General features: G+C 36.6%; 1 long non-coding RNA gene across 1 annotated transcript in view; it reads left to right on the top strand.

Annotated features, from left to right (window-relative positions):
• The window catches only part of LOC103095766 (uncharacterized), a 30,184-nt gene extending 9,860 nt beyond the window's left edge, over positions 1-20,324 (top strand). Inside the window, exon 3 of the long non-coding RNA XR_008914278.1 lies at positions 20,133-20,324. This is a non-coding gene — a long non-coding RNA (uncharacterized LOC103095766). The remainder of the gene's footprint in view (positions 1-20,132) is intronic.
• The last annotated feature ends 7,475 nt before the right edge of the window (positions 20,325-27,799 follow it).

Genomic DNA, 27,799 nt, shown 5'->3' with positions numbered 1-27,799 from the left:
ATTTACCCCACATCTATTCCACCGATCCACCTGTCAGTCTCTTAGGCAGTATCATATTATTTTGATGACCACTGATTTATAGTACAGTTTAAGATCTGGTACTGCTAGGCCCCATCGTTCACATTTTTTTTCATTATTTCCCTTGATATTCTTGCCTAAATTCTCTTTTAAAAAGAAGGAAATTAAGTTAAATAAAAAGGAGGGAAAGTAATAAGGGTCCAATATTTAGCACTTATTAGAAGCTAAATAAATGTTTGCTGGATTAAATGGAAGACTGACAAATAGTAGTGAAAACAAGTCCAACTTTAATGCGAAAAAATAGGGTTTGTTTATTACTTTTTAATTATTTCCTTCTTAGAAAGTGGTCATGGAAAGATGTTTAGAAATGATTCCATTTGTGCATGTTTAAGAAAAAGTTTGAGGGCAGAAAGAGAAAATGAGGAGCGTGAGAGAAAGGAGGATAATAGGGGTCAATTACAGCTCAGAGAGGCTAGTACTAGTAGTTATGGAAAGAATTTTATTTTTCAAATTTGAACACCAAGTGGAATAACAGGTTTATTTCACTCTTTAGTTAAGATGCAACTCTCTTTATTGGAAACCCCTACATAGTTCCATTTTCTGGTCACAAAACACTGTAATGCAATTTTAAAGCATGCTTTCTTCAAGGTGAAGGCTGACTGGCTCAGTGAATAGAGTAGCTTGGGAAAAAAATCTGATTGAAGCTAAAAATGACATAAATCACATAGAACTATAATTTGCAAATTCATTGTATGAAGCAATTAATCAAAGCATGGCTGAGTTTTAGGAGTTGAGACTTTGATCTGACAACTAAAAGAAATACGGTGAAACTACCGGGTATCGGGCTACAGCGTTAGAACTTAAAATGTTTCTCCATGCTAGTCACAAGTTTAATTACTTCTTTTTTTTTTCACTGACAGTCCCAAATTAAAATAAATGAACCACATCGAGACAAATCTCAGATGCATGTAGTGCTTAAGAATATATTGTTCTTGTGATACAGAAATAGCATGAAATCCATGAATATGTCCTGTTCCTTCCATTTTTGTGGATTGTAGAATGGTAGAGGGAAAGGGAGGAGGAGAAGGTAGGCAGTGAAATTAAGTGGCACCAGCTCCTATCACATTACTAACTTATTTTGCTGGATTTTTAAAAAACCTATTGTACATTCCCTTTATGCCTGTCAGTGGGAAGGTTTGACAAGAAAGGAGAGCTTGTGGGGAAGTAGGATAGACAAATGCCCTGTGGTCATGAAATGTATTAAGCAAATTCCTCCCTAAGTGCAGGTGAAGAGTTTTATATTTAGTGACAACTATTGACTGTATTACAAATTAATGAGAGGTCGGAAGCTTGAATGGAAAGTGCTTGCCCACACATTCACCAGCTTCATAAAAACAAAAAAATGAAAATGCACATACATTTTGTTGTTGTTTAGTCATTATTGACTCTTTGTGAACCTATTGGGAGTTTTCTAGACAAAGAGAGTAGAGCAGCTTTCCATTTCTTTTTCCAGTTCATTTTATAGATGTAGAAACTGAGACAAATAAAGTTAGGTGACTTGTTCAGAGTCACACAGCTAGAAAATGTCTGAGTCTGAATTTGAACTCACAATGATGAGTCTTCCAGACTTCAGGTCTGCCACTCTATCCACTTTTTAGACAATAAACTTTCTGAAGAAGCTGGAAGTCCGAGGCACAGTGTATGCTAGACCTATTTCAGTTATCTTCATAGTAACTAGTTTCTTTTGAGAACCCCTAGGTCTTTCTTGAAGTCCAAGCCAGCTTTTTCAGAAACCATTATTCAGAGTTCCATGTCACCTAACGTTTTTGTTTTTAAATTCTCTGTTTCCTAGAATTTTCCCAAGACTAGCAATATTTCTTTAGGGTAAGATTGAAAAGGGCAGCAACACATTGAAATGGTAAACAGGAAAACCCGCTGCTCTTAAGGAACCATAGATTTCGTCCCAATGGTATTTAGATTTGTGCAGCAGAGATAAGAAACAACATAAATATAGTAGTCTTCATGACAAATCAAAAAAAGAAAGAAAGAAAGAGGCCTTTCACCTCATGCTTAATGGCAAACTGGGGATATTGAGGAGAAGGTCAGAAGAGAAGAGGGAAGTGATACTTTCCTCTTTGGATCCCAAATAACCACCACTCTCACCAGCCTCCAAGCAGCTAGGTGGTGCAGTAGATAAAGATTGTTCCTAGAATCAGAAAGATCTGAGACCAAATCTAGCCTCAGATACTTATTAGTAGAGATACTTACTACTTACTACTACTACTTACTTACTATTTGCTAGCAGAGATACTTACTCAAATATTAGCAGATACTAGCAACTTACTGTTTGCCTCAGTGTCCTCATCTGTAAAATGAGTTGGAGAAAGAAATAGCAAATCACTCCAGGATCTTTGCTAAGAAAACCTACAAAGGGGTCACCAAGAGTTGAACACAACTGAAAATGATTAAACAACAAGAAAAAACGAGATTTGTGACCTTCAGTTGATAAGAAAATGCTTAACGATGCTGGTATTTGTTGATGATCTGGTGGATTTCTATATGAACTGGAAGAACCTCAATGAACAGATGCATACTGAAATGAGCAGAACCAATAGAACATTGTACACAGAGAGTGAAACATTGTGAAACTATCCAATGTAACAGTCCTTACTACTAGTAGCAATACAATGATCCAGGACATTCCCAAGAGACTTATGAGAAAGAATGCTATATACATTGAGAGAAAGAACTATGGGAGTAGAAATGCAAAAGAAAAACTTGTGAGTTACCACTTATCACTCGTATATATGGGTATATAATTTGGGGTTTTGCCTTTAAAAGATTGCTGTATAGCAAAAATGAATAATATAGAAATAGGTATCAATGGTAACATTTGTACAACCCAGTGAAATTGCTTGTCAGCTCTGGGAGGGGGGAGGGAAGAAGGGAGGGAAAGAAAATGAATCATGTAGACATAGAAAATCATATAAAATAAATAAATTTTTAAAAAGAAACCAAAAGCACAACAACAAAAAAATAAACAAACAATGCTGACATTCCAGATCATTTCTGGCACTTAACCAAAGGTAAAGAGACTAGTGCCCTAATGAGGGGCTGATGCTAAATCAATATAATATTTATTAAATGTCTATCCTATCTAGACTGCATTACTAGACACTGAGTATATAGAGGCATAATTATACATGTGCTTATAAGGTCTTTTTCACAAGAACTATGATCTAGCTAGGGAGCTGCAAAGTTGATTTTTTTAGTCCAAATATAAAACATTATACTTCAATCTCTATTAAAGGTCATCTTGTTTGTTTTAGTCTATTGTTCTATCTTGTTGGCACATTTTTTAAAGATGTAGACTTGGTCATTCAAAATGTTATTTATCCTTCTGAGTATTATGCCATCTGCTTTGGTCTTTTCTTTCTTTTTCTTTCAAGTAATTCCTCTATGCCATCATTCAAATAATTGATAAAAATATTGAAAGTCAGAGTCAAGGACAAGTTCCTAGGACACTCTACATTCCCCAAATTTATGTCAATTGATGACTTTAGGGTCTAGTCAATCAACAATCTCTTTTAGAGCATATATCTTTCTTTCTTGACCACAGAGATAGCATGAAAGACTTTGTCAAAGTTTGTGGACATCTAAGAATACTATATTTATAGCATTCTCCTGCTCTACTAGTCCAGTAGCCCTGCCAAAAAAGAAAATGTCTTTTGTCTAATATGATGAAGCCATGTTGACTCTTAGTGGTCACTGCTTTCCTTTCTAAGTGCTTACCATCCCCCTAATAGTACATTCTGGAATTTTGTCATGAGTCAAAGTCAAATTCACTGGCTTACATGTGTATAGAAGGGCATACCTACCAACTCTCCAACCATGTCTGAACTCATCATTCTATAGTTTGTAGGTTCCATCCTCTTCCCTATTTTGAAAATTGGAATTTTTTTCCTTTTTAAAGTCCTGTGGTAACTATCCCATTTCATGTGACTTTTCAACAATCAAACATGCATGTTATTTGATGGAGTATAATTCTTCTCAGTATGATAACTTGAACTCAATAAAGACTGTTAGATGCCATCTGATTTAGTTATTTTCATTTTCATTTACCTTTGGTTTCTCACATCTGATTAACGATTTTGTTTTTTCTAGTCTCCTAAATGATTTCCTTGAAGAGTAAATAAAAACAAAGTAAATAGTAAGTCCTCACTCCAAGACATCATCATTTTCATATCCAACTCAAGCAATAACCTGACCTCTTCTTCCTACCATATTTAAAAGGGGGGGGACCCTCTTTTTGTCTTCCTTAGCATCCTCTGACAGACTTGGTTCATTAGAATATAATTCTTATAGTACTCTTATTTTCGATTACTCCTCAGTCATTCCTCTTTGATTCTGACCCTTTTCACATCTCTGTCTCTCTCTTTGCTCTCTTGCTGTCTTTCTCACTCTCCCTCAAATCTGTCTCTTTCTCTATCTTTCTCAGTGTCTCTCAATCTTGTTCTCTCTGTCTCTGCTCTATCTACCTCTCTGCTTTCTCAGCTTGGCCCCCACCCTCCACCTCTCTCTCTCTCTCTCTCTCTCTTACTGATTGCCTCTCTCTCCCTGAGCTGGTCAGTCAACTCCCTATTCTATAGCCACCTCAGCCTCTTTAGTGAGCTTCCTTTGCCCCAGTCAGAATGATTACTTCTTGTGTCTTCTGCATTTCATTCTTGAGAGAGTCCCAACCTTCTTGGGCTAGCTTCAGTGCCCTTGTAAAGAATGAGCCCCTGTTTTCTAGGTTTATTTTGTTGGAAACATTGGAAATGACTCTCTCCCAATACTCAGTGCATCTCAGGTGCTGGCTTTGCTCTCACAAAAGTGAAGATGGGGTAGTCATTTCATTTCTACTCTGTTCTTCCTGGTCTTTCTACTTCAGCAGCCAGTTGTTCTCTGTTGATAGAATCAAGTTTGCTTGTGTCACTTCCTCATACTTTTGAATATTATGCACAAAGTTGAATTGAGTAGCCTTAAGAGCTGACACAAGGGTTGCACCTACCTTACAACATGTGCACTTCATCCTTTACTTTTCTCTCCATGGTCAGCTAAAAGCCTGAATGTTTCCATCTTTCAAACCTCGGTGATTATCACCTTGAACATGCTCTCAGGGGCAGCCTGACCCCAGAATTTCCTCCACGTTTTTATAATAATGAGAAAATGTTCAGGGAAAAAATGTCACACATCTTTTTAACTAAAAGAGGAGACCTCTTCCTTTCAGTGATCAAGTCTGACTTCCCCTTTACCACCCCCTCCACAGTGACTATTTTAAGAGTTAATCAGGCAACTCTCTGTTTTCCAAGCCAACATCACACCCCTCAAACCATTTTTCAACTATTCAATTCAGCAAACAAAGCAAGGCACCTTCTGTGTGCAAAGAAAGCTCTTCTACTGGAACAACATCATAGGCAAACAGATAAATAAACACAAAATAAGTGGAAAGAAAACTAGATTTGGCATCAAAAGACTTTGCTATGCCCCTTATAACCTGTGTGGCCTTGGCAAGTCAGCTGATTTCTGTTTTATCATCTATGAAGTATGGAGAAGGGGCTTTTTTAAGTGGAGAGATTGGATTAAATGGCCTCTGTGTTCCCTTCCAAGTCTGATTTGATGATCCTACTAGCCTAAGTATATAGTAAATAACTTCGAGAAAGAGAAAGTATATAAAGGGCAGCTAAGAGGCTCATTGGATTGAGAGCCAGGCAGAGAGATGGAAGGTCCTAGATTCAAATCTGCCCTCCTATTATTCCTAGCTGTGTGACCCTGGGCAAGTCACTTGACCCTCATCATCTAGCCTTTCCTGTTCTTCTGCCTTGGAAACAATACACAGTATTGATTCTAAGACAGAAGGTAAGGGGGAAACAAAGAAAGTAGGAGAAAAAAGAAAATATATTGAAGTGAATCAGGAAAGACAGGGATGGCACCTAAGGAGAACATTAAAAGAGATCTAGGGATTCTAGACCTAGATGAGGAGGAAGTACATTCCAAGCATGAGAGATGAGATGTCTAAAGGCCTAATGCCAAGAGAAGGTATGACCTATAAAGGGAATAATGTGAAGACCAATTTTGCTGGAATGTAGGGTACACAAAGGGGAATAACAAAATTAGTCTGAAAAAGTAACTATGAGTGAGACAGTGAAAACTAAGCATGAAAAGGAATTTATTAATCTAACATTAGTGACATTCTCTAATCCAAATGCTGAAAACGTTTTACTCTTCTTTTATTCACTCTAATCTTTAACTTGTTTTTCTTGTTCTTGTTTGCTTTTGTTTATATTTTTTCTTAAAACAATAAATAAGTCATGGCATTGTTCCATTCAAAGGGGCATTCCAGCTTATGGGTATATGACTCTCCCTATTAGATATAGAAAAGATATCCATGAACATACCAAACCTGGGTGACTTAATCTAAATTAAAAGAAATATTTATGAAGTGATTTTCATTTCCCTATTTGGTCTTTGTCTCTTGAATTCAACCACTGAGGAAATATTCCGAACCCTAGTCTTCTCTCATACTCTCATGTGCTAAAAACCTTTTTTTTTTTTTGCCTCCCAAATGTATAAGTAAACAAGTTTCAACTGACTGGAACTAGATGATACAATTCTTGGTGACTGTTTCCTGTTTTTCTCACTTTGGAGTATTTCCTTTAACATTAACAAGGAGACAGAAAGCAGAAAAAGAGAGTGGAAGCTTCAAGTCAACCATTTCAAATTCAAGTTCAAAGACAACATAGAGGAAAGAAGACTGCACTCAGGTCAACAGGCATGAGATCTGACTCCAATTTGAACCATATAATCTTGGATAAGTACCTTAACTGGTCCATGACTCAGCTTCCATGTCTATAAATTAAAATAATAAATATACCATCAGCCTCACAGTATGGTTGTGAGAAAAGCAGTTTATAGAGTATAAATTACAGTGCAAATATGAACATCATTTAAGATATCATTTCTATATCCATTAAGTAGGATTATAGATCTAGGACCAGGATGACCATCAGAAACCATACTGCTGTAATTTTGCAGATGAGGAAATTGAGACCCAGTGAGGCCAAATCATTTCCCCAAGGTCATAAAAATTGAATCTGGGTCCACTGATGCCAAATCTGGCATTCTTTCTACTATATCATAATATCTCCCATATTTGAAATTGACAGAATTCAAAGCATGAGACAGACATAAGGAAGATTTTCCTGAGAATAATGGCCACCAAAGGAATTTGTGGGATCCTAATTTCAGGAGCTTTTTTTTTTTTCAGAACAAAATAGAAATTCATGCTTTTTAACCTCTCCAAGTCTGTTTCCGCATCTGTAAAATTCAGTGGTTGGATGACCTCTAAGTCTGAGTTCTCAATCTATGATTCTCTATGATAACATTTTATCTCTACATCATCATGCAAATTAAGGAAACTAAGTACCTTTCAAATATTTCTGAAGATGGTGAGGAATCCGAAAGCGCCACCATTCCAAAAAGTTCCTTCACAATATCTCATTACTTCTTTCAAAAAATAAACCTCAGAATTATTGAAAGCCAAGATAAAAGACTACACAAAAAGTGCCCCCAAAGCTGCCTGAATTTTAAGAAGCTGGCTGAGAGCTGTCAACATGAAGCTAAAGAAAGTTCCTTGTCTCTGAACTAAAAATGAAATTGTAATGGATGCTAAAAAGAGTAAAAGAAAAACCTGTCACATACAAAAGTAACCGAAAAATCTATATTTTTGCATCCCAGAGGAGCTGATCGTTCCTTTTCTCACCCATCCACATTCCCATTCCTAGTAAAACCCCAGGAAAAACACCTAAAAGAAAGTTCTTAGAAATAGCTTCGTGATTTCCAGATAAACTGCCAGTTACTTATAAATGAAAAATGTATGTGTTCAGGGCCTATCAATTGGTGGCAAATTTTGGTCTGGGATCGGTAACCTGACAGAAGAGGATGAATGAGGATCAAAAGAGAGCACTGAAACTTAACAAAGGAACTATTTGTCATTTTGCTTTATTGTCTCCCCGCGGAGCTGTTAAAATAGGACAAGGTAGAAACAATAAGTGAAGTTGTCGCCAAAGTTTAATTAATATTCCGTTTAATTGTCATTGGTTTGAATAGGAATTTTTAAAAATTATCCTTCTCTATTTCCATCTCCCCTTCCCCAGCCCCCGCCTTTCCTATTATTTGAAATGGAGATTTCTGGGCAGAACTAGAGAGCACAGCTGGGGGTGTGAAGCAGCTCACTTGTCTCTCTGGGGGGAGCAAGAGGAAGGCGAACTAAGCATTCTTGAAGTGTGCTTTAAGTGGCCACTCTCCTGAATACCTTATATTATTACATCTGGCTTTCCCCTGTGCACATACATTAATGAAGGAAAGATTTCCAGGCGGAAGAAGATGATGTAAGGGACATTCTTTTTTTTTTCCCTCTTCTAGTATAAAGCAAGGACCCTGAATCTATTTCCTACATAGGATGAGAACAAATCCTATTTTTAAAAAGGCACTTTTGTCTTTTGTAAATCTGTGCTTGGGATAAAAGGCAGATTAAATATAGTAACATATATCGACTCTTCTAAATGTTTGAGTGACTCGATCACGTCTCATTATAGTCTGGGTGGGAGGTAAAAGTCTATCTGTTGTCCATATGTGTTCTATCTCGGGGAGTAAACAGGACAGATTAAAGTGCCTTTAAAAGACAGAATTGCTTCATTTTTATATGCATGCTGTATGCGTGTATGAGCACAAATATGTCTCTTTTCTCCCATCAAAGCCATTCTACCTGATACTTACACAGCCCGTAGATAAGTGGACATTTCAAAGGTTTAAGAGGGGGACGAGGGTGGCTTTTATATGACATCAAATAACCTGGTGGTTGCTTTCTTTTTAACTGAATTGACTGGTTGTTTGAATCGACCAATTGTTTCATTGTAGTGTGGACCCGGCCAAACACTGTGATGCTCATGAGAGCTTCGGATAGGATGTCTATTTTAGTGCCCTACTTAAGAATTGCAGAGAGGCTCCAAGGGCAGATCAATATCAATTTCTAAGACAGGTTTCAAAACATTTTTCTTTTTCATTATATTTTTCCCCTCCTCTAAAATCCTCCTCTCATGCCTCATAATAGACTGGAGGTGACCCTGGATTCTCCGAGGCAATACTTGAAGATCCAGAAGTTTGTACCTTGCCAGAATGGTGTTTCATTTGGGCCCAACAGCAGACTGTGGCATGAGTCTATTATCCAAAGACCTGAAAAGCTCAGTTCAAAATACTTGTTAACAGAGGGCAGCTGGGTGGCTCAGTGGTTGAGAGCCAGACCATGAGATGGGAGGTCTTGGGTTCAAATCTGGCCTCAGACACTTCCCAGCTGTGTGACCCTGGGCAAGTCACTTGACCCCCATTGCCTAGCCCTTACCATTCTTCTGCCTTGGAATCAATATACAGTATTGACTCCAAGACGTAAGGTAAGGGTTTAAAAGGGGGGGGGGGGGGCAGCTGGGTAGCTCAGTGGATTGAGAGTCAGGCCTAGAGACGGGAGGTCCTAGGTTCAAATCTGGCCTCAGACACTTCCCAGCTGTGTGACCCTGGGCAAGTCACTTGACCCCCATTGCCTAGCCCTTACCACTCTTCTGCCTTGGAGCCAATACACAGTATTGACTCCAAGATGGAAGATAAGGGCTTACCAAAATTACCAAAATGGTGCCTGAAAGGTAATAATGTTGAGGCAGGAGAGAGATGATGGCAATCCATGAAGCAGACAGACATGTAAAATATCCCTCTGTGCTGTGGACCCTCTTTTGCTCCTACAGCAATGGTAGCAGAGGAGTAAAAAAGAGGCAGAGGGTGACCAGAATCCCACAGTTCTTAGTTCCTTTCCATTGTTTGTGAAATCTTTGTTCAATGCTTAACGAGATAATGTTTTACTGAAGGATTTAAATCCTGTATGTATTGACATTCTCACCTTAAATGATACCAGAAAACACAATGAAATTTTTTGTTAAATCAAACGACAAAGCATAGAAGCAAGTAAAGGAAACGGCAGAGTGGGTATCATTTTAGGTACAAAGAACATTTTTAAAAATCATTTCATAAAATATTTAGCTATCTCACCCTATTGAAAGCCATCAACAAGTGGGCCACAATCGAAATAATTTCAAGTTTCAGACTAACTTTTGTTGCAAAAAATAAAGTGTAGAAATTCTAGGACAAGAGCCTCTACTCTAAATCAAAATAAAATTACACTCAGTGACCTCAGTGAAAAAGTGAGCACAATGGAAATGAAGAAAACAATGTTGGGAAATATAGTTTCAGATCAAGAAATAAAAAGGCCCAAATTATTATTCATATTTGCACATCGTAAATAAAAAGGAGTAAGAAGTGTTGGATGTGGCACATAACAAAAGCTTTCAAGAATGAAATTGTATTTGACTTGGATTTTAAACAACTCATGATAGTTTTAGCAATGATCTCAGAATTTTTTTTAAAGTGCTTAGCACAAAATGACCAAATAAAATGATGTTGAAAAAAAAATGAAGTGCTTAGCACAGTACCTAGCACATATTAGGAATTAGACAAACACTTATTCCTTCCCTCCTTGTTTGTCTATCTGCACACAGATGGACTGGTTAGAGCAAAGGTCAAATACCAAGTTAAATTGCAAAACACTTTGCAATTACAGTAGATTCAATCAGTCTTGAACACACTAAAAACATCAACTTTACTAATATTTCTTAGAGAAATGGAACCACTGCTATACAGTTAGTTGACACTTCGAGGAGTATGAAAAAGCCCCAAACTGTCTCAGCCACCACTTATTCTTCTTGCCAAGCTGAAAGATTTGCCAGTCAAAAATAACAGGTTTAGGGAACATTCTCATTTTCAAAACATGAAAAAGAATCACCAAAGACTGTCCATACTAGCCTACAAAGGAACAAGAAAAAATTCAGTAGAAAATACGGCATTAGAAAATATAACATCAGATCACCCTAGTCGGAGGCAGTTTAGTACTGTAAAAAGAACACTCTGGGATGAGAGTGTCTTGGTTCAAATCCTCCCTCGCACGCTGAATACTTGTGTATGGGATGAATGAGGTGTTCAGGAAAGTAAGAGCTTGCCAAGTCCTTTTCAGGGCTGTTTCTACACATTTTCCCCCTAACTTTCACCTGTAGCTCCAAGAAGCTATAATAAGTTTGGTGGGCACACTCTAGTGAAACCATGTCAGGTCTAAACCATGTTGAGGATAACCACCAGACCTCAAACCCTTCAATGAGCTTGTGAAGACTTCTTCCATCGAAACAGGTAGATGAGAACAATTTGTTCCAGTAGCATAAAGGTCACTGTAGAACTTGGTCAAATATGGAAGATGCCAAAGTCACCCATTGCATCCTGGACCATCACCTGCTGTCCTGACTTTTATCTTGTCACTGGGCTTTGATGACTCTGGAAGAGAGAGGGAGGCTGATTACTTGATGCAACTCTGCCTCACTCAAATCCAATTCAAGCTCAAGTTAACACATCAACCTGTGATGTCATCGGTCCTCTCTGAAAACAAAAGACAAACAACTACCACTACTTGGGTACCCTCACACAAATGGTTTAATCTCCCTGGGCTTCAGTTCAACTAAAAAATGAGGGGAATCAACAAAATAACTTCTGAGGGAAAGACTTCTAGTTCAAGATTGATGATGCTAAAAACCAAATTACCTCAGGTGAATTTGAAGATGAAACTATAAGGAATACAACATATGTGAAAAAAAAAATAGATCTGAGGAGTTTTATAGTGAACTATTCTCATTGACAATGAGAACAGAAGCACTGTATTTGAATTCTATTCCCCCAGTATCCAGTATGTGAGGTAATAATAATAATAGCACTCAGGAATGTGAATTGGGGAAGAGTAGGTGTAACTGAAAAACAATATAAAAGAAAACAGTGTTAGATATGACATAATTAAATATGTACACAGGAATTGCTTCTCAAGATCCTCCCCTAAAAAAGAATGAAAGGTCACAGTAAAACTTTTACTAAGAAGAAAAAAGAATTGACCACCACCACGCTACATGTTAACATTTTATCTCTACATCATTATGTAAATGCTTGATACAGAAATCAAAATCAAAATATTTTAATAAATACTTTCACAAATGGAAAAGCAAGTTTTTGCAGAAATTTGTCTATGAGAGAATTTCTTTATGGTCACATAAGTAAATGAAAAGTATAAAAAAATAAGCATTCACTTTGTTTATTGTTCCTTGATAAGTTTTTTAACGTGTTTGACATAAAAGAATAAAATGCAGTCTTTAAGACCTGTTAGACAAAGTGTCTCTATTAAAATTAAAATCATTTAATATTAATATTAATTATTATTTATATATTATTATTAATAATATAATATATTAACGTATCACATAATATATTAATATATAATATAATAATATAATAAAATATTAAAATCATTTAATGCAATATCAAATAAAAATAATTTTATGATTTTATATTAACATAAAGTATTAAGTAAAATATAGAAGGATGTGTTTACCTAAAGCATTTGCCATTATCTTAAATATATCATAAAGGATTTCCTATTTAAGATCATACTCAATTCAAATCAGCAAAGTAATTAAGTATCCACTATGTCTCAGGTACTATGAAAGTACAAATAAAAATGTATTTCCTATTGATGATGAAGTTTTCCAAATACACTAGTTTTGCATCTTGAGTGAGACTAAAAACTTAATCAGTGAATCCTACTCTACTCTCAAAAAGAATGATCTAAATACCCACATTTGAAAAATAAAGTACATGAAAATGTACTTTTTCAAGGTCATGACTTGCAACTGAATTGGGTATTCCATTAAAATAGACAAGATACACACATGAAAATGAGTATGTATGTATATATGCATCTATGTATCCATCCAACTAGAAAGTATAGACTGAAAAGTAGCTAAGCAAAAATTAAGTAGTAGAAATAGAGCTCATTAGGTATCATTTGGAGACTGTCCTGTGCACTGAATGCTCCCAACTACTTGCTCTTACAAGCCCATTTTTGAACATCAACATTCACCTGGTAATTCTATATAAATGTAAATCATAGAATACCATGACCTTAGAACAGGGGTTGGCAAACAACAACCTGCAAGCCAAATCCAACCCTGCCTGTGAGATAAAAATGAGAATACAATAAAACTTACTTTAAAATTTAAAAACCCTACAAATATAGACAGTAGACCATATTTGGCCCATGGACTATATAGTTTACTGACCCCTGATCTCAGAAGAATTAAACGTACAAGCCACTGAAAGGGCAGTGAAAAGATAAATGGTGGGCAGAAGTAGCAGCACCATATTACCAACAAGCTTCTCATTGGAAGTGGTAGAAAATAAATTACCAAGGATATGTCCCAAATGGCATATTGGTAACTCAAAGAAAATGAAAGTTTCTAGTATATTGAGCAGCTCCTCCATAACAGTTTATAGGAAAATATAGCTAAGACTTATACAGGATGAAGAGATAAAGAAATAACAAAAGAGAAAAACTTTCTAATAAATAGAAGTGTCAAAAATGGAAATAAGGGAGGCAGCAAAGTGACACAGTGGATTGAGAGCCAGACCTAGAAACAGAAGGACCTGTGTCGAAATCTGGCTCCAGATACTTTCCATCAGTGTGACTGTGGGCAAGTCACTTAACCCCCATTGCCTTCCTGCTCTTCTGCCTTGGAATCAATACCCTCTTGATTCTAGAATAGAAAGTAAGGGTTTTATTATAATTTTTTTAATGGAGAGAAGTTCCCAATCTATCCTCCTTGGAGATAAGTTCCCTATTTCTGGAGGTTCTCCAGCAGAGGCTGAATGACCATTCCTCAAGGATCCTGTAGAAGGGAATCATCTTCAGGTATAGGTTGGAGTAGATGATCTCTGAGGACATTTCTAGCTCTGAGTGTCTGATTCTGTGAAGTAGCCAGGAGAGTAAAATAATTGATCCATCACATTTCCAGTTTATTTATTTTACTTTCTCCTTTACTTTGCCACAACCAGATTTAGAAAATTAAAGTAACCTGAAATATTTTTGTTATACTTTTTCCCCAATTATATGTAGGTACAATTTTTGATAATAGTTTTATGACATCTTGTGTGTGATCTGTTCTCTTCCTTCCTCACTCCTCTGTCCCCATCCTGAGACAACAATAATATGATACAGGTTTTATGTATTCTGTCATGCAATACATGTTTCCATGTTCATCATGTTGTGAAAAAAGACATATACAAGAATAAAAACTCATGAAGGAAATAAAACAAAAAATTATATACTTTAATGTATATTTAGATGCTGTTAGTTCCTTCTATAGTGGTAGATAGCCTTTTCCATCTTGAGTCCCTTGAAGTTGTCTTGCATTGATCTTTGCATTGCTGATAATAATTACATCATTCCCAGTTGATCATTATATATTATTTGTGTTACAAGTACAGATATTCCTTCAGTATTCAATAAGGCCCTCCCTTAGTTCCAGAAAAGTCTGATTTTTCTCTTTTTCTTTTATGGGATGTTTACAGTATCTTATTATAAAATTTGGTTAATTATTTGGTCATTGGCTATATATAGGTCAATAGTAAGTAAAAATGAGTTTCTAAACTTTTTCTGTGTCATCTTCTCTTCACAAGTTATCTGCAACTTCTGCAAAACTATCCAAAAATACTCATTTAATTTCTTAGACCAACCCACAATACATTGAAACTGTGATGGGTAAAGTTGTGATGTGGAAGGGATACCTGTACAATGTTCTCCTGGTTCTACTGAATTCACTTAAGTCTTTTCTTGTGATTGTCCTGTTCATCATTTCTTATGGCACAATAGTATTCCATCATAATCATATATTACAACTTGTTCAGTCATTCCCCAATTGACGGACATCCCTTACTAGGTCAAAGGGTATGTAGTTTTATGGCCCTTTGGGCATGTTCCAAATTAGTCTCCAGAATAGTTATAACAGTTCACAGTTCCACCAGCATTGTATTTGTGTCCCAATTTCCCATATCTCTTCCAACATTTATTGTTTTACTTTTTTGCCATATTAGCCAATCTGATAGATGTGAGGTAGTACCTCAGAGTTGTTTTAAATTTGCATTTCTTTAATTAATAATGATTTGGAGTATTTTTTCATATGACTAAAGATAGTTTTAATGTCTTCATCTGAGAACTTCCCATTCATATCCTTTGACCATTTATCAATTGGGGAATGACTTGTATTCTTATAAATTTGACTCCGTTTTATATGTGTGTATGTGAGAGAGAGAGAGAGAGAAAGAGAGAGAGAGAGAGAGAGAGAGAGAGAGAGAGAGAGAGAGAGACAGAGAGAGAGACAGAGAGAGAGACAGAGAGACAGAGAGACAGAGAGAGAGAGAAATGAGAACTTTGTTGGAAACTTGCTATAACATTTTTTCTTAGTTTTTTGTTTCTTGGTTGCATTGGTATTCTTTGTGGGAAAAAAACACCTTTTTAACTTAATGTAGTCAAAAGTATCTATTTTATACCATGTAATGTTCTCTATGTCTTATTTGGTCATAAATTCCTCCCTTATCCATAGGTCTGATAGACACACTATTTTGTGTTCCCCTAATTTGTTTGCATCACCGTTTATTTCTAAATCATGTATCCATTTTGACTTTATCTTGGTATATAAAATTACATGTTGGTCTATGCCCAATTTCTGTCATACTATTTTCCATTTTCCCCAACACTGTTTTGTTGTTGTTGTTGATAAGCAGTGAATTTAAACATTTTTAAGGAAACTGGCCTCTTCCAAGGACACAAAGGCAGGGGGAAAGCGACAGAGAAGAAGGTGGGGGGAAGGACCTGCCAAAAGGTAGGCATGCTCTTCAGAAGAGTAGATTCAGGTCTAGAGAGAAGCCAGAAGTAGGACAGACACAAGTTCTTTCCCTCCGAACAAAAGCCAAGACTAAGAGCTGCAGAAACTAACAGGGGGAAAGGGAGAACTCCCTGGGAGTAACAAATGATAAACCATTCCTTACATTACTCTTCTCTGCCCACCACTTTATAAAGTTGCAACGAGGTGGTGTAGTCAATGAAGCATTATATGTGGATTCAAGAAGACTTGAGTTCAAATCTGGTTTTGTGACTGTAGGCAAGTCACTTAACACCTAACATATAATGAGAATAATAATAGATAAACATAGCACTTACTTCCCAGGGTTGTCATGAGGATAAAATGAGATGATGAGGGTAATGATGATGATAGCTAGTGCCTACTATGTGGGCACTGTGCTAAGGGAAAAGTATTATCAACATTCTCATTTGATGTTCACAACAACCCTTGAAGATAAGCGCTATTTTTATTTCCATTTTTACAATTGGGGAAACTAAGATTTAAAAGGTTGTGACTTGCCTGGAGTTACAGAAATAATAAATGTGGGTTGATATTTGAACTCAGGTCTTCCTGAATTTAAGCCTGCTGCTCTAGCCATTGAGCCATCTAGATGCTCAAGGTAACATTTGTAAAGTGTTTTGCAAAACTTAAAGTACTACATAAATGCTAGCTATTATTATTATTATTATTAATGTTATTGTAATTATTGAAATTACTGAAACAAATTCACCATCTGGACTATGCAAACAAGTAGACCTACTGTGATTTCAGGGCACCCTGTAGCCTTAGCCTCCCTACACTTACTGATGCTAGCAAATGCTGTAAAGAGGAAAATCTTTCAATCAATAATTATAACTAACATGCCTGATTGAAGCAACACTTTGGCGTGAGTGAATTTCAGTTCAAGTGTAATCAATTCATCAGTTAAAAATACGAATGATTGATTTTAATGGGAACAAAGGGAAAAAAGGCAGGATGAATGCCCTGGACCTCAAATATGGGAGAAAAAATTGAGCAATAAGATACTGACTTTGCACATTTAACTAGGGTCACTCTTCTTAATTTAAAGCTGCCTTTAAACCAACAGAAGTTATAAAGGATAGGTTTTATTTTCTTTTTAGGGACATAGCTGCAATTCTGCAACAAGCAACCCTGATTTGCATAATTTATGAAGTTGTGTGTAGATATTTGGATGTGTTTTAACAAAACTGAATTTATACAAAAGAAGTTCATTAATTGAAATCATCATATAGAATTAGTCCTGCTTAAGTAGCATTCTCCATATTTCTTTCCCAATAAGGTATGTGCTAAGGCAGGACATATCAGAGAGTATTTTAAGAAATATTTGATGATAATATATATTCAGCAGTTGCACATAGCCTCAGAGAACTGAGGATTACAGATAATTGTTTCTGTTCAAAACACTTTCCTTTCACTCTGTTGTCAGAGTCTTAGACAGTTAATTTGTAGTCTGATTATTACAATATTCTTCTGAGGGCTGTAGCTCTGAGGCTTAGCCATTGTTTTTAAAATGCCTGGAAACCTCCTGTTGTAAGGCTTAAAGGACATTTTAAATGGCATCAATACATTCCAAATAATCACTATGCAGTAGCATTTTTATCTTACTAATTTTAAGATGAGTGCTCCTGATAAGACTTTTATATTTCCTTTTTGGGAGATCTGCTTTCCATGTCACAGAGTAATGTTGAGAGAGAAATCAGTGGCTCTTCTAGTTAGCATGTATTTTTAACAAAAAAAGTTTTAAGAGTAGGTCATTTGCAGGTCCATTCTCTATTTGATGAACACGTGAAAGTCTCAGCAACACATGAAGGGGAATTATGCACATCACATGTGTGCGGTTTTGCCAGGAGAATAGACCCCCTGAGACTTCTATCACAAGTCTGGCTCTTGGATCAGTTTAACAACTTGCTTTGAATTCATATGAGTCCTGACTGTTAAATTTGCAAATGCTTCCACATAAAGGTTATGCACCCACTGTAAATGCAGCATCTATTCAAAAAGATAGCCATATTGGTTGCTAGGAGATAGTAGGATTCTCTGGGAGAAAAAAAAATCAGTCCTGACAATTTTTTTTTTACATAAAGACCTTTTAAATATAAATATCTTTGACAGCAGCTATTATTATTCACTGAGTTCCTTCACATCTGAATAAATGGCAGAAAAATGATGATATTATTCAAATGCCATTATACACTAAAGTGTTAAATAGAAAAAAATCTTGGTGCCTTTTCTTCTCTCTCTCTCTCTCTCTCTCTCTCTCTTTGTTATTGCTAAAGAAAAATAAAAGAACCTTTTTTCTCTCTTCAGTTAAAATCTGCTTTCCCCTTCTACAGTCCCTTTAACTAAGACCCTGAGACCAAGAATTGCAGCTCTGAATTTGGATCCCGGAGTAAAATCTATATTTTAAAGGCATATTCAGATCAGAAAACAGGGTGAAGGAAAACCCCAGCAGGACTTGGAAAAAAGGCTTCTCCCAAATGGGTGGTTTGGAGAAGGCAGGTGGGAGGCTGTGCTCCTAGAAAGCAACCAACCATCCAATTTCATTTCAATAATGTTTGCAATTTTCTTCCTACTGGGCTGGCTGAAGGTACAGCTGCCCTAGATGTGTGTCTGTGTGGCCGGCTTTTGCTAAAAGTGACCCTAACAAATAAAACGTGAAACCAGTAATATACTTGCTGTTTATAAATTGTATAGTCAATAAATGAAACAATAATCTTTCCTAATTTACTGTGCCCCGGCTGTGCATTGTGGACCTGAGAACTCCACAGCTGCCTGACACAAAGATTCACAGCCTCCCCAAAATGCGGGGCCAGCAGCTGTGCCTCCCATTGACTTGAGCTGCAAAGGATGGAGACAGAGGGCTCACAATGAAAAAAACAGTGTTGGAACACATTCCATTACCATGAGAATGGCTGCTCCCAACTCCTAGTGTATTATGCTTTGTTGTTATTGTTAATACTGTATAAAGTTGCTCAAGAAATTTTTTTTTTTGTCAAGTGTCCTAGAATCAGACTGTGGCATGTTTCCTTATACAAATATTGACATGGATCCTTCAGCTTATTTGGCATTTTCCTGTGAAAGGCGCAGTATGGTAATGTCCCTTCATGGCTTTTCACACATTTGTTCTGACTGTTGGCACCAGGAAGTTTTTATTGTTCTAATCAATGCTCCTGGCCCGATGACATTTTTTCCTCTCTCGGTGACAGACATGGTGCATTTCCTTGCTTCAAGTTCTCATGAGGGTTTTTTTTTTTGTACTATGTTGAATATCTACAGAAAAGCCTACATCTCTGGGGGAAGGGCGAACTGAAGTGGGGAGACTCATTCTCCCTTTTCACATCTTTTCTGGTCAAGATCCTTTCATGCAAAACAGTTGCTAATTGCCAAAAATGTTTGGATATGGAATAAGAAAACCTCTCAAAATGACCATTATTCCCTCTAAATTCACTGCCCACGAGCACATCACTGAATCATAGCTGAATCCATTGATTCAGACCAAAAGAAAACCAGAAAAGCTCCATCTTCTCTTTCTGCTGAAGCACTACTAAAGGCAGACTTGAGGTCAAAAGTCAACAATGTTTACTTTAGTCAAATGAATTGCCTTTCAAAGTCCCAGGTAATTCTTAATCCTTACTCGATTCCTCAATTATCTCATCTCCCGGTTTTCACCATTTTCTCTAGTTGGTTATTTTAGTCAGGAAAGTCAGTCGGTATGGGGAAAAAGCCATAAAATGTTTTGTCTCCAGTGAGGCGCTCATACTCTGATTCTGTGCGTGGAAAGAAAGGAACACACATCAAATGTGTGTTACCTGGCATGAAAAATCCCGTCATTGTCCATTGGTCCTCATGTTGGCCAGACGAGCCCAAGGCAAGGCTGGGTCATTTGACAATCCGCCCCTTCTTCCTCCCTCCTGTAGCCAGGGTTTGCTCATTGCCAATACAACCGTCTGGACAAACAAAGGAGTAGCATGATGCAGCCACTCTGCTCAGCCTCCATGGGGAGTCCTACGCATAGTAGACGGAAGGGACTTGGACATCCACTCCTCTCACGTCTAGTTTACACAAGGAACAAGTAAGCAGTTGGAGAATCCGGGGATTGAAAAAAATAAAGATGCAATTTGTTCACCCTCTTGTTCTTGCTGACCTTGGACCAGACCGTTACATTATCCCTTATTTCTCTTCTAGGCTTCCATCCGGCAACTATTTCCGTATGCATTACCCCATTCTCTTCCTTCCTGTTTTTCACATCTTATGTTGGATATCGTAAGCAAACCATCACCACCACTGACTATAGAAGGAACATGCAAGTTGGCCGGCCTATGGACCAATTCACCATATCTACGTCTATAAAAATAAAATTATCTTCTCTGGACACCACTTTCCTATTTGTATTGTCTGCCTTTATTAGACTATAAATTCCTGAAGCGTAAAGACTGCCTCCCTCTGTGTGTTTGTATCCCCAGTGCTTAGCACTTTTTTTCCCCTCATTGGTCCTTTTGTTCCAGGTCTACAAGTTGGTTTAAAAATGTGAAAACCTGGATTGTGAAAGTTTAGACTTCTAAGGATTCTAGGATTCTGATCCAGACCTGGGTCTTCTAGACAAATGGCAATAGAGATTTCAGACTGGTTTTAGGAGACTGTCGGTTTTTCTGCAGGTTTGAAAAAGTATTCGTATTCTGGACCATCAGGGCAGCTAGGTGGCCCAGATAATAGAACACCCGGCTCAGAATCAGGAAAACTCATCTTCATGAATTCAAATCTGGCACTGTTTATCTCTGAGAAAGTCATTTTACCATGCTTGCCTCAGTTGCTTCATCTGTCAAATGAGCTGGAGAAGGAAATGGCAAACCACTCCAGTATCTCTGCCAAGAAAATCGCCAAATCATAAAGAGTCAGACACAACTAAAATGACTCAAGCACAACAATTCTAGATCACACTAGACCCTGAAGTCCACCTAGAGTTCGGACTAGAAAGAGGGTGGTATTGTGGATAGGATGCTGGACTGGGAATCAGGAAGATCTAGGTCTAAATCCTATCTCAGAAACTTAAAAGCTATGGGAGTCTGGGGAAAATCACTTAATTTCTCTTTATTCCTGTTTCCTCGGATTAAAAATAGGAAGGTTGATTCTAAATTGGCCAAATAAATTAATTTAAATTTAAAAAGGTTGATTCTAAATTGACCAAATAAATTAATTTAAATTAAAAAAATAAGAAGGTTGAACCTGATGACTTCCAAGTGCCTCCTTCCTGCTATAAATCTATGGTCCTATTTTGGCCAGACTCCTGCGCCCAGCCTACAACTGGCCCACTCTCCTTGCATTCAGGATTCATGTGGACTAACAGTGTCCATCTCCTTAGGGCCAGTGCAAATCAGAGCATACGTAGACCTTTTTTCTTTCCAAAGTCCTTCCCAGGCTAGATCACAACTCTATCAACTGACTTCCAACATCAGAATGGACAAAGCATTAGACACACTGCCATTCCTCTTGCTACATTTGTCTTCATATTCGATTTCCAGGTATAGCTATTCCTGTTTCAGGATGCTTTGCTTGTGGTTACCAAGGGATGCAAAATGAAGATAATAATGCTAGTCTCCAGATAATGATTATAGTGGTTTGAATTCCTCAGAATAGAGAGGTTATACAAATGCAAAGTATCATTACAGCTGAAATCCATGACTAAAGAAATTAAATTTCCTGGAATGTTTTATATCGAACAAGAATGTTTGTAATCCCCTGTATTTACTGCTAAATGAGGTGGACTAGAAGAAAGAAGATATTTAAAAGGAAGGAATGAGTTCAATGGGAAAAAAAATTAACAAATGGGAAAATTGCAGCATTGCATTTTGTTCTTTACTGAGAAAAAGGTTTCAATAAACATGCAACAGGAAACCATTTTTGATTCCTGTAGGAAAATTTAACAAGCAACAGGCTTGAGCAGAATCATCAAAGGAGAAATTTCCATCCTTGTTTACCTTTCGATCTGCAGCTGAAAGGGAACACTGGCTGCATTTAGAAGACTTGATCTCAAGGATCCCTTTAGGAGCTACAGCATGGGACTCAATGTATCACTAGGCAGATGTCAACTGGCTTATTTTATCACAAAAAGAAGTGTAGCTTTATTGAATTGTCTATTGGATCACGAGTGAAAAGTCTATAGAAATGCTTTAGTTTTTTTCCATTTTCATTATTTTAGAAAGGTATGAAAACTTTCTCTTTAAAATGCTGAGTATATTTTTGAATATACAAACAAATAGCTGTCAATTTATTTTCTAAATGTTCATGCTTACCTCACTTTCATCCTTAGGTGCATCTTATGGTCTTGTTAAATGAAAATGATTGTATCGGTCATTTGGGAAATCTTATCAACATATAATGCACATATCAATATGTATACTTATACAAATATGTAGATTATATACAAATCGTGAGCATCAACATATATAGTATATGTCTCAATATGTACACAATAATCCAATATATCCATAACTATATTTTATCTAGCTATAAATGAATATATATTAGAAAATATAGACATACAAATGCATATATATGGATAGACAGGAGCATGGGTCAAAGGATGATAATTTTCAAGCTAGAAAGGACTTTGGAGGACATAAATCCAAGGGAATCCGGTGACTAAAACAATTCCTCCCCATTTATTTTCCATAACTCAGCAGAGAAAGAAGTCGTGTCTATATAAGCACACCAGAATCAGATGAGATGCCAAAGGCTACACTGGGCTTTAGAAGAGGGAGGACAGATAAAAAAGTGGATAAGGAAAGTTAAGATGATTTTCTTTCTTTTTTTTTTTTTTTTGCTGTATCTAATTTGAAGTATTTTAGTTTGAGAGGCACGATGCTATAATGGATGAAGAGCTGTACTTGAAGACAAGAAGACCAGAAGTCAAGTCCCATTCTCTGCCCCACACTGCTGTTTGACTGACTGAGTGACTGTGTGACCTTGAGTAAGTCTTTTAAACTCCAAGTGCTCTTAGTAAGTCTCTAAAACGAATGGCTTCAGAGATCAAGCTGACGTACATTGATAGTGCTAACTCATCCAGAAACTTCCTCTATCCACAAAATCACAGGCACGATCCGTATGTCTATTATTTAATTAGCTGGCTGAAATAGTGAGGAATCAATATTTTGTGTAGAGCCAGATTGTTATTATTATTGGATGATTTGTTAAGAAGGTTATTGTAGTGTTTCATTAGTGCTAAAGAATTCTCTGCTTATCAGGAATGAACATAAAACCACCTTTATTTGATCTGAAACGTTGTCCTGCATTCACAACTACATATCTGCAGCATGATTTAATATTTGCAACCTACCATCAATAATGGATGGAGCTAAGCTTGATTTATATGTGAAAGTACCAGTTCTGTCTGCTTGAAATAGTAAAGAAGGTCAACGGAATATTTTCTAGCATCAATTTAATTGTAAACTCACCTTAGAAAACGAATCTTAACCTTGATGACATAACTTTACCTTACCCATACTAATACAGAGAACATCTTCAGAGTTAGAAATCTTCACATTATGCACATTTGGGCATACCCATATGGAATGCCCTCTTTTTAATCTTGCACTCCTATTGATAAATTAAACTTTAAGGAAACTGTGTTTTTATGGCACCAGTGCAACATATGTTCATGGAAAAGTAATTTAGTTATGTCTCAATACTTCACTCATTTCCACTAAAATAAATACAGACCAGATTCAGAAAATTGATGCTGAGGACAGATTTGGTGAAACTGTGAGCCTGTGGCTTAAAGCCTAAAATATTATTTTGAATTAACCTATTAACTCATTTGAGATAATTCTATCCAGATTGTGGTCTGTATTTATTTAAATGATTTATTGTCTGTTTTTCTTTTTACAAAAATGGTATTGATTATGTCTCTTTAAAATGGTGTTTTCTGGGGTTTTTCTATCTATTTTTCTTTATTCTACAGTGTCCTGGACCACCAAATTACTAGGTTGCATATCACATAATCTTAATTATGAAACCTGAATTTACAGCATGTCCATTTTAGAGGGGAGTTTTATTTGTTTTCTTCTATGAATAGGGCTAGTCTTTTTTCCATGGGTTGCATAAAACAGACTCAATATAGTAAAAGGCAAAATTAGGTGGCTTTTTTTTGGGGGGGGTCATTATTTTCATTTATAAAAAGTGGCATTTCTTTGAACTGGTTCAGCACAAAGAGCACTGGCATTAGAATCAGACAACCTGGGTTCAAATGTCACCTCTGACACTTACTACCTGGATCACCTTGGCCAAGTCAGTTTTCTTATCTGTAAAATGAAAGTATTATGCTAGCTAGCCACTAAGGATCCTTTCTGCACCAGAACTGTGATTCTCTGAATAGCTGTGTAAACTCATGGATGTCCTCATCTTAAAGGCATGTCAAAATGATGGTTCCTCATCTGCGTGGAAACCCTAAAATTAAGCAGGGATCCCTACGAAGCTTTTCCTCTCAAGTTAACTCAGTAAGAAAGGAGAATAAAGCATCTGCCTTCTCTTTTAACAATGTCTAGCCAACTCCTACAAATATTATCTTGTGAAAATTTCCTTCAGTTTTCATAAAATCAAAATCATGACTGAAGTGGACACAATTAAATCTTAATAACAATTCAGTCGATTCTCTTCTTTCAGTTCTGCTAGGTTTTAGAGTACTGTGGGTGAAAAGGCCCTCTCTTTCCCCTCTCCCAAAATTCTCTATTAAAATTAGGATTTGTACTAGTTTTTAAAGAACCTCCAAAATAGGCAAATGTTCCATGAGCTCCAAAAATGTCCTGAGCACTGCATGTAGGCTATGCTTATGAACCATGATGCATCTCTGACCAGATGTATCACAACCAATTCTCTTGCATTTATGTGGACAAAGCATGAGTAATAATTTATGAATCACCTATCACTTGGGAGCAGCTGGGTGTCTTAGGGAGATACCTCCCTGGGCTTAGAATCAGGAAGACCTGAGTTCAAATATGACCTCAGACATTGACTAGTTGTATGACCCTGGGCAAGTCACTTAACCTCTGTTTGCCTTAATCCACTGGAGAAGGAAATGTCAAACCCCTCCAATATCTTTGTCAAGAAAACTTCTTAGACAGTATTGGCATGTTATGGTCTACAGGATCACAAGAATGAAACATGACTGAATAATGAAAATCTCTAAGAAACCCAGCATGTTTAACATATTACTGTTAGATTTCATAAAATCTCAGAATTCGAAGGAATCTTGGAGATCATTTAGTACAATCCATAACTGAACAAGGGTCTCCTCTACAATATCTCCAATAGATGTAAGGGATCACTGCTTCTGGAGGCAATCAGTGCCCCTTTCATTGTTAATGGACTTTATCATCTTTTGATGCCTAACTTTTCCTCTCTGCAGCTTTGACCCAGAGTTCCTAGTTCTGCCTTCCATCTGTGGCCAAGAAGCATAAATCTAGACATTCTACTATAAGTCAATCCTTCAAATATTTGAAAACAGCTATTATATTCCCCTGAAGTTTTTTTTTTCACTTCCATACTAAGCATGCCCAGTTCCTTCAATTAATTTCTATGGGGCAAATTGTCCAGGATTTTCACCATCTTGGTCACTCTGGGGAATTCTCCATCCTATCAAAGTCCTTTCTAAATACAGTACCCAGAACTAATCTCAATATGTGCTCTGAACAAGGCAGAAGATAGCAGAACTGTCCCTCCCTAGTCTTAGACATTATTTGTCACGAGACAGCCTTTACTTTTTTGGTTACAATATCATATTGTGGACTCTTAACAAACTCAATGCTCCACTAAAACTTCCAAATTTTTTTGGAACTGTTCATTGTCTAGCCATACATACCTCCTAAGATTTTGTACTTGTAAAGTTGATTTTTTAAACTAAAGTGTAAACATTTTTACTTTTTCCTGTATAATTATTCTTATTTGATCTGAGTCAGTGTTATAATTTGTGAGGTTCTTTTTGGGTTCTGATTCTGCCATTTTAATTATCTTTCCAATTAGTGAGGCGGTGCAATGGATAGATGCTAGGTCTGAAGTCAAGAAGATTTGAGTTCAAATACAGAATGAGATACTTATTAGATCTTAAACCCTGGACAAGTCACTTAATCTCTGTCTGCCTCAGCTTCCTCAACTCTAAAGCGGGGATAATAACAGCACCCATTTCCCAGGGTTGTTGTAAAGATCAAATATAATAATATTTGTAGAGGTCTTAGTCCAGTAGCTGGGACATAGTAAGTAATTAATCAATGCTGGGCTCCTTTCCTTCCTGCCTGTCTTCCCTCCTTCCTTCAATTTTAAAAAATTATCAAATTGTAAAATTTGATAAAGATATTTTGTGTATCTTTACCTAAGAGATGAGCTGGTACAAATGGTGAAGAGCAGAGTCATGCATAAATTCATAGACCACTAAACTGGACACTTCATTCTAAGTTGATTCAAACCATAAACTATTATTTGGGGGGTTCAGCCATTCGACCAATCCTAAATCTGTGTTCTACCACACCTTTTTCTTTATTTTTCCCAAGAATAGAATCAGAGTTTTTGTCCAATGTTTTGCTAAAATTTAGATGAACTTTGTTTAAACTATTATGCAAATCTCCTTGGTTTGGTTACCCTGCAGAAAATGGGAAATTAGATTAGTATGGCATAACCCATTCCTGATTACATCATGCTGGTTCTTCATGATCACCCCTCCATTTTCTAGATGTTCACTGTCCCTTTAATAATGTTTTCTAGAATTTTGCCAGAATCAAAGTCAAGCTCATTGGTCTAGAGTTTGCAGATTCCTCTTTTGCTCAGCTCTTTAGAGCATTTGCCCTTCTGGATTGCTGTAGCATCTCTCCTTATGTTCAGGGTCTTTCAAAGATTATAGACTGACTTATCCATTGAATTTAACAGTTCCTTCAATATTTTAGGATATAGTTCTTCTGGACTCTGTGACTTGAACACATTGAGAGCAGATAGGCGCACTGTTATATCTTCTGCATAAACTTCCGTTTAGCCATTTTAAAAATTCTATTCTTTCCTTTGCAAGAAAAAGAAAAAACAAAATCAAAATAAGAGATGCCATTTCCATTCTTCTTCCAAATAACAACTGATATTTACATAGGTTTTTAAAGTTTACAGAGTATTATGTGCATTTGAATGTATATATATATATATATACACACACACACATCCATATATGTACACATATATATATTCACTAGCACATCATAAGAACCCTATGAGGCAAGTACTATAGCTATTGTTATTGATATTTTACAAATCAGGAAACTAAGTCACAGATAATTTAAGGGACATCTGGGAAAGTCTGGAGTTAGATTTGAACCAGGTTTGCTCTCTGCTATCACATGCTGCACTCCATCCATTATATCACTCTTGCTACTTTGTAGTTTTTTCCTACGTTCTCTCTACTTGGTAGATATATGTAGGTAGTGTTATCTTTTTTTTTCTTTTTAAATTTAAATCCTATTGATTAAATGAGCAAGACTCCAAGCGTATGTATTCCTACCAATTCTTGTTCGATATAATTCATCCTGGCCAGGGGCCCCCCATCATTTGCATTTTTGTGCTACAGTCTCAAAATCCAGATCTCATTCCTAGACAATTCATAATTAACGTTCACTTCCCAAATCTGTCTCTTTTCTGAAGATACTGTCTTCAATCAACTCTAATGGACTTTTTAATTTTTAGCAAAGCTCTTTTTATTCCTTCTGTGTCACTGAACCCATGTGAATGAACTGAAATTGGCAATGGCCATCCAGTTTAACATATCTTGGCTAGTTCTCTGTGTTTTCTTCGATATATACACCAGGGAATCAGAAACAACCATTCCT

The sequence above is a fragment of the Monodelphis domestica genome, chromosome 8 (genome assembly GCF_027887165.1).
Source record: "Monodelphis domestica isolate mMonDom1 chromosome 8, mMonDom1.pri, whole genome shotgun sequence".
Lineage (NCBI taxonomy): Eukaryota > Metazoa > Chordata > Mammalia > Didelphimorphia > Didelphidae > Monodelphis > Monodelphis domestica.
The sequence above is the reverse complement of the archived record's forward strand: the minus strand, read 5'-3'. Positions and strand labels throughout refer to the sequence as shown.